This window comes from Lepidochelys kempii, chromosome 9 (genome assembly GCF_965140265.1).
Source record: "Lepidochelys kempii isolate rLepKem1 chromosome 9, rLepKem1.hap2, whole genome shotgun sequence".
In the NCBI taxonomy this organism is placed as follows: Eukaryota; Metazoa; Chordata; order Testudines; family Cheloniidae; genus Lepidochelys; species Lepidochelys kempii.
In genome coordinates, this window is record NC_133264.1 from 10,185,862 (window position 1) to 10,194,871 (window position 9,010).

Here is a 9,010-nt window from a genome sequence, read left to right on the forward strand (position 1 = left end):
CCAGTTGACCCCAACAAGACACCACCACCAGGTAAGGAGAGGAGAAAAGCTGTTGGGGTAGAAATGTCTGCTGCAGGACCTATTTGGAGGAGGAAGGCTGCTGGGGATGATCGGAGAACAACTTATCTGGGGCTTAACTCAACTCTAAACCTGTAGACATATCCATATGTAGGTACTTTATATTAATTTTGCCAATATTGAGGCTGTTGTACGATGTAATTTAAAGCAGTTTTTCAAGATTCAGGCTGCTTGAATAGTTTGCCAAGAAAGGGGTGGAAGTGTCATTGCTTGAGATATGACAATAAAAATATATACTAGGGAATGTTCTGCCCTGGCAGGTTGAAGTGCATAGTACACATGTGAGTTTTTTGTTTTGTTTTGTTTTTTCAGGAGGAATTTGTGTAACAAGGAAAAGACGTAGGCCTTCAGGTTTCCTGCTAACAATCCTCTCATCTTTATTTTTTCCCTTCCAAAACACACACGTGCACAACTTCCTGATATGAGGTGCTGTGTAGTGTAATCTAGCAAGTGTTTACTGTTCAAAAAGGTACAATAATCATCACTACTCAAGAGGGCATTCAAAACATTATGGGCCAAATTCTATTCTCAGACACCAGCATGTAACTCCCACTGAAGTCACTGTGATTTGTGCTGTGCTTTCATGAGCTGAACTTGTTCCTGTGTGCAGCTAAGTCAGTCAGGGTATACATTAGAGGATTCTCACTAGCCTCAAAGGGCCAGATTCTACACACTTGCATTCTCCATTGATTGCAATGGGAGTTGCGGATGCTCACCACCTCTTAGGATTTGGCCATATGATTCTATGACACTGTTACAAGACACTCAGTCTCCGAGAATTCCCTCGCAGCAAGAAGCAGCGGTGCAGTGCTCTACCTCAATTTCCTCACAATGGACTTCAGCCTACACCAGCAATAGAAGTGACTTGCTGCAGTGATTTAGCCCTCCAGCTAAGTCATTAACAAAACTCCACTCCAAGTCCAAAATGAACAAAACACAAAGTCTCTTCCCCAGTCTCAAACTGGGCTTACCCCTTCCTTACTGAGGGATCTGTCTTCTCCCCTGTAATTCAAACACTCTTCTGCCCACCCTCTGGGCTCAGTTTTTACCCCTCCAGGCTCCTTTTCACCTCTACCCTCAGCCTCTCCTGGGCTCCTTTGGGTTGCTCTCTGCTCTTTCCAGGCTTTCCTACCTAGAGTCTTCCACTGGCCGTGTGGTCTCCTCTGGTCCATCACAGTCTTCGGCTCACCCTTCCAGCCAACCTCCACTGTTGGGCTTCCTTCCTTTTAAACACCCAGCACAAATGTAGCAGGACAGGGCTAGTTGAACGGGGCTGACTGGTCCAAGGCTGCCCTGTTCCCGACACCTTTTCTACAAACTTTTTTTTTCCTTTGAGACTTGCGGTACAATGAGGTTCCAATGCTCTTCTGATGGGAATCCAAAACACACAATTTTCAATCCTTTCCTATACAAATATTAAAATTTTCTGCCCTGACAACTTTATTTATTGCAATTTAAATATAAAAAAAATAGGCCCGGACAATTATTTAAAACAATCCATACAAGCAATAACCACCTGGCAGCACAGCAAAGCCCCCATACTGAATTAAACAAATAAAACTAATTCAAAAGAACAAAATATGCCCCCACACCTCTAAAAAAATCCTAAGAATTCCTGCATCAAGCCCTTTCAAACAGACTATTTTTGAGGCGCGTCAGACACAAAAGGAGCAATTTCCAGAGTCAAAAGGCCCCCTTCACTGAGAATGTCCTCTCCAATCCCTTATATCTTCGACTCTCAAAATATTGCTCTTCCATTCATCCCCCTGTTCAGAATTTCCTGCACTCGGTCTGTACCAGATTTCAGTTTGCATGGTCTTATTACAGACACATGCATATTAGGAACCCCTTTAAAAATCTTTTCTTCCACATAAGGGGAATGTACCCTACTTCCCAATTCTGAAATTCACAGCCACACCCCTGCAGTGGCTGCTGCTTCATCCCCCTGAGTGCAGGTTCCTTTAAGGTGGTACTTAAGTAGTGCTTTAATCTGAAGAATAAACAGATTGCTTGTCAAGGTCTCTGTCTGCTTTGCTGTGGCCTGTTAACATTTATATTACTCTGGGTTGTACTGCAAAATGGTTGGTTGTCTCCTGCTACAAGTTGCAAAGCACACACTTTCTGGAAGAACTCTTGCAATGCAAAGTGAAATTAACATGCTTCCTACAGGCTGTTGGGGGAGTTCCTCAACATATGTTTCTGCCTCTTAACTTATCTAGAAATCTCTGTGACAGAACATTTTTAAATAAGATGTTGAAAAACTATTATAAAAATGGTTTGTTTTTATGCAAAGCCTTTTTACTCCCATTCAAAGGGAAAGCACATCAGTTGACATGGTAGAGTGGAATACCAGCATCACTGGTATTTTTAATGTAAGAACAGGTTTCAGGGTAGCAGCCGTGTTAGTCTGTATTCACAAAAAGAAAAGGAGTACTAGTGGCACCTTCGAAACTAACCAATTTATTTGAGCATGAGCTTTCGTGAGCTACAGCTCACTTCATCAGATGCATACTGTGGAAAATTTTCGTGTAGCTCACGAAAGCTTATGCTCAAATAAACCGGTTAGTCTCGAAGGTGCCACTAGTACTCCTTTTCTTTTTAATGCAAGAAGTAAGGCAAAATCCTGTTTCCATTCAAGTCAGTGTCAAAATTCCCCATTGACTTTAATAGGAGTAGGATTGGATCAAAAAATGATCTCATGACAGAAATTATATTTTAAATTAGTTTTACCCATGAAATGCTTTTGTGTGAGATTCATTTATACTGAACGGCTTTTTCTCCCACATTTTCCAGGAAATAAAGCTGTGTGTACAGTATATAATTAATCATTTTGGAGAACCCTGTCCCCAGATTTCTGCCATGAAATGAATGACATATGGTATCACTCCTAGATCTGCGAGTCACAAAGAAAGGGAAAGAGGACCCCTTTTATTATAGCGTAATAACATGCTTGCAATATTTCAATAGCTATACGTGATAAGTATGACAGCCAGGATCTGTTTCCAGAGACGTCTCAAGCCATTGGTAGAATTGCACACTTCAGAAAATGTGTCATGTCGCAGCTAAATGCAGAATTCCTAGAAATTTGAAAAAAATCTTAATTTTCAGGTTTTGCTGTGATCAGCAATTTTCAAATCACCAGTTTACAGGAAGTGCTGTAAATTGTTACTTGTTCTAAAAGAAATTGACTTTTTCCTTATCATCTTGGGGTGATTTCCCAAGGTCTGGCTTAGTGACCTATGTTACTGAATATTATATTTACTCGAAGAAGAAAAAATATTCTTGTAGATGAAGGAAAACCACAAGAAAGAAAGTCGTAAACGTCAGGAAAGTGAACACAAGAACATAAGAATGCCATACTGGGTCAGACCAAAGGTCCATCCAGCCCAGTATCCTGTCTACCAACAGTGGCCAATGCCAGGTGTGAACCTAACAGGTGATGATCAAGAGGGAGTGAACCTAACAGGTAATGATCAAGTGATCTCTCTCCTGCCATCCATCTCCACCCTCTGACAGAGACTAGGGACACCATTCCTTACCCATCCTGGCTAATAAACATTAATTGACTTAACCTCCATGAATTTATCCAGTTCTCTTTTAAACCCTGTTAAAGAGCACATTATGTTGGTCTCCTCTCTTCCAGGCTGCAGCAAATCAGAATAAAAAGATGACTGCTGAAAGTCTGCCCACGGGGTGTGTTCTTAGAAACATAATTGTGCAATAAATAGAAGACATCAGTTTCATATCTACATGCACCACGTAAGAGATCAAAGTGCAAATTATGATCCTAAAGCTAGGGGAGTGGATCCTCAGCAGGTGTAAACTGTCATAGCTCTATTGACTTCAGAGGTAGTATTAGCCCAATGGGGACCCTAAACAGGAATATTTCACCGCCTACACACACACAAATAGGGGGCCCCGATGAGCAATTGCTTAGTCTGCCTATGCCAGCTCTGATTGACATCAATGGATTTGTGACAATTTACACCAGCTGAGGTTCTGTCTCTAGTTTGCTTTATGCAAGATTGCCAACTCTAAGCATTTAGAAATCATGAGTCAGGCCTTCCGAACATCATGAGATAAGCTTAAAAAGCATGAGATTTACAAACTAATCAATATTATAGGTTTGGTTTTGCTTTTTTGCCTTCTGGTTTTTGACCCATTATGGATCATGCTTTCAAATGTTTCCTCAGAACCACAAAGTCTAGAAACTTACTTCTTGTCTTAAATGAAAGCTGAGAATCTCATATAATCACTTAATGAGGCTTTAAACAAAACATGAAATATCAGGAGACTCACGAAAAATCGCAAAAGTTGCCAGCGCTGTTTATGAGCCCAGTTCTGCAGACGAAATTCCTGTTCAATTCAAGAGAGCCAGGAACACATACAGAAAAAAAAATCCTTCTGAAAGGGAAAGAGAGTTTTGTCTGACAAAGGATTGAGCAAAGACTCTGGGCCTGGATCCTACATTACAATATAGTATGAAACTAGTAATTCTATTTGTTTTTATTTGCTGTACAGAATACCCATTACTGGGTTTCAGCACTACGTAGAAGAAAGGGAAGGAATCCAGCCCAGCCGATATTATCTGGAGGGATGAGCAAATATGGTTTGAGTAAAAACTACTGTGCTAAAGCAATACCTTCTACTCTTCCTGAATTGAAAGGGAAAGTACTAAAATATAGGCTGTTCTCACATGTTTCCAGCCTGATATCTAGATGAATAGATTCCAAGGTCAGAAGGGACCATTGAGAACATCTAGTCTGAACTCCTGTATAACACAGGCCACAGAACTTCCCCCAAATAATTCCTAGAGCTGAGCTTTTAGAAAAACATCCAAACTTGATCTAAAAATTGTCAGGCATAGAGAATCCATCACGACCCTTAGTAAATTGCTTCAGTGGTTAATTACTCTCACTGTTAAAAATGTACGCCTTATTTTCAGTCTGAATTTGTCTAGTTTCAGCTTCTAGCCGTTGGACCATGTTATATCTTTCTCTGCTAGGTTAATGAGCACATTATTAAATATTTGTTCCCCAGGTATATACTTATAGACTGTAACCAAGTCACAACCTTCCCTTTGTTAAGCTAAATAGATTGAGCTCTCTTGAGTCTATCAATGTAAGGCACGTTTTCTAATTTTTTAATCATTTTCGTGGCTCTTCTCTGAACCCTCTCCACTTTGTTAACATCCTTCTTCGATTGTGGGCACCAGAACTGGAAAAAGTATTCCAGCAGCAAATGCACCAGTGCCAAATATAGAAGTAAATTAACCTCCCCCCTCCACCAGATTACCCTTTTTATGCATCCCAAGATCTCATTAGCTCCTTTGGGCACAACGTCAGAGTGGGAGCTCATGTTCAGCTGATTACCCACCACAACCCCAAAATCTTTTTCGGAGTCACTGCTTCCCAGAATAGAGCCTCCCTTCCTGTAAGTATAGTCTCCATTCTTTGTTCCTAGATCTGTACATTTACATTTAGCCATATTAAAATGCATATTAACTGCTTGAACCCAGAGTAGTCTGTATCAGTGACTTGTCCTCTTCATTTATCTACCACTCCCCCTATTTTTGTGTCATCTGCCAACTTCATCTGTGATGATTTCATGTTTTCTTCCAGGTCACTGATAAAACTGTTAAATAGCTCAGGGCCAAGAACTGATCCCTGGGGGACTCCTCTGGAAACACACCCGCTTGATGACAATTCCCCTTTTACAATTACATTTGGAAATCTATCAGTTAGCAAGGTTTTAATCCATTTAATGAGTGCCCTCTTCGTTTTATATCATTCTTGTTTTTTAATCAAAATATTATGCAGTCACAGGCGCTGACTCCGTGGGTGCTCAGGGGCTGGAGCACTCACTGGGGGAAAATGGTGGGTGCTGAGCACTGACCGGCAGCCCTGCTACCAGAACCTCCCGCTCCCCCCCAGCGCCTCCTGCTTGCCAGCAGGCTCCACCAATCAGCACCCGCCCCCAGCACCTACTGCCTGCATCGGATCAGCTGTTTCGCAGTGTCAGGAGTCGCTGAGGGGGTGAGGGGAAGAGCGAGGATACAGCTCGCTCAGGGGAAGGGGCGGAAGTGGGTGGGGTGGAGCATGGGTGGGGGCGGGAAGAGGTGGGGTGGAGCATGGGTGGGGGTGGGGCCTCAGGGGAAGGGGTGGAGTGGGAGCGGGGCCTGGTCGAAGCCAAGGGGAACACCCCCTGGCCGATTAGAAACTCGGCACCTATGTATGCATCCCAAGTCAAACGCCTAACACAGGTTAAGTATATTACATTAACACTATTACCTTTATCAATCAAACTTGGAATCTCATCAAAATGATATCAAGTTAGTCTGACAAGATCTATTTTCCATAAACTCATGCTGATTTGCATTAATTACTTTAACCTCCTTTAATTCTTTATTAATCAAATCCTGTATCAGCTGCTCCATTATCTTGTCAGGGATCACTGTCAGGCTGACAGGCCTAGCATTACCCGGGTCATCCCATTTACCCTTTTTAAAAAATGGCACAACATTAGCTTTCTTCAAATCATCTGGAACTTCCCCAGTGCTTCAAGACTTATTGAAAGTCAACATTAATGTTCAGCAAGCTCATCAGCCAGCTTTTTTAAAACTCGTGGATGCAAGTCATCTGGACCTGCTGACTTAAAAATGTCTGACTTTAATAGCTTCTATTTAATACCCTCCAGAGCTACTAGTGGAATGGAAAGCATGTTATAATCCCCATATGAGACGATATCATCTGGTTTTTTTCCCCAAATACAGAACAGAAATATTTATTGAACACTTCTGCCTTTTCTGTATTATTGATAATTTTACCATTTCCATCTGGTAATCGACCAATACCATTGTGAGGATTCTTTTTGTTCCTAATATATTTTAAAAACTCCTTTTTATTGCACTTAACTGTACTGGCCATAGATTTCCCCTTGTGTCCCTTTGCTTCCCTTGTCAATTTTTTTTTTTTTACAGGTCCTAACTTCTGATTTATATTCATTACTATTAATTTCCCCTTTTCCCCATTTGTTTGTTTATACATACATATATTTTCCCTCCTCTAAACCAGGTCAGTTTTTAATCAGTATGGCCTTCTTCCTCAATTGTAGCTTTTTGGGTATCTAGTGAGGTGTTCTGAAATGATTCCCAATTATCATTCACATTTTTCTGATTAAATCCTCCTTTCTAGCTGATTTGGCACATAATCGTTTTCAGCTTTGTGAAACTGGCCCTATTAAAGCATCCAGTGTATATATTACTGATCTGGACTGTATTCTGTGTGCACATTATACATGTGATCAAGTCATGACGACTTGTACCTAAGGTACCATTAATTTTTAGTACTGTGACCAGGTCCTCCTCTTCTCTTAGGACAAAGTCTAATCAAGAATTCCCCCTTGCTGGCTGTAACAGTTTTTGAGTTAGGAAATTTTTATCTATAATGTTAAGAAATTTCAAGAATGTTTTAGTACCAGCAGCGTGAGAGCTCCAGCATATGTCACTCAAACCTAGACTGGTAGAGAGGGCCAGATAAGCTTTACAAGAGCATCCAATTTGTTGTCTATTTATCCACTTCAAACATCCTGCAATCAATGGAGTTCCTTGTGCTGCTCCAAACAGACTAGGCACACACAGTGCAGAGAGTCCAAAACTCACGTTTTTGCCAGGGCTAGCCTTTATTGTTAACTTAATTAACAAAACATAAACCTTGCCTAATCTGTCTGAAACGGTTGACTTTTCTTAAAGTGTTTTCCTCTATATCCCTCATTCTCTCTGCCTCCATGAAACACTCAGAACCCTTAAATACTCCTGCATTGGAGCTAATAGGACCCAGCTGATCAGAAATGAGGGCGAGCCAGCAAAAATAACTGCATTTTATGCAAGAACTGACGTTGTGGTGATGTAACAGAGTAGCCCTGCATTCCTATGAAGAGCCCTAAAATCTGCCACCCTCTTACACATTCATATTTTGTAACATATGCCCAATGTTCATGCCCCCTCTTTGCTACATATTACCTGTATTATTATATAAAATTACAGATTGAGAAACCAGAGTGGCAGAAAATGTTCATGAGTTAAAACACATATGATAATCAATTGGTTTCATGTTTCATTGCAAAGTCAAAGCTCAAGAAATGTAGTGAACCTTTCAGACACATCTGTATTCAGTTTGGAATAAACCTGGGTCTGGATTTGCGATTTCCACATATAACCAGCTGCTACTGGAAATCGAGTGGATTCCAACATGAAACCATGGGGATCCATTCAAATAAAAAAAATCAAAATGAAACTAATGGAAGACTACATATGGATCATAACCAAACAAATTCTACTTTCAGTTTCTTTACTTCATTGGAGTTCATGTTGTTCAGAGCAGAGTATAGTCCTAATAAATATATGCTGGTAAGGAACAAGACCAAATGAGCTATAAAGAAACTAAACACGTGTCCAGTTCTCAACAAATGACACTTCCAAAATATATAGTACTTTCAGAGCCTCCCGTTACACAAGTGGAAATCCACACTAACTCCACTGAAGACAATGGGTGTTTCCACCTCTGTAACCAAGATCAGAATCTGTCCATGGAGGGTTTTTATTTTAATGAAATCTTCAAACAGACATTTTAAGTGAACTTCACAAAGTCTCCACCAGAAAATAAACTGTTCACGAACTGACAAATGGGAAAATTAAGGGATAAAAAAAGCCACGTTAAAACTGGATGACTGGGGTATTTGATATTGATAATGCTCTGCCTGAGTTGTGAAGAGGGCTCTAAAGAAGGTGTACATGAATGGAGATGTCAAATTAGCCTTCCTGCTGATTGTGATTTCAATAACTAACAGGCAGATAAGATGCAATGTATTCGCATATTGAGGGCCGAGATTTGGAACCATTTTTCAATTGTCTAGCATTGAAAAAGTGTGAGCT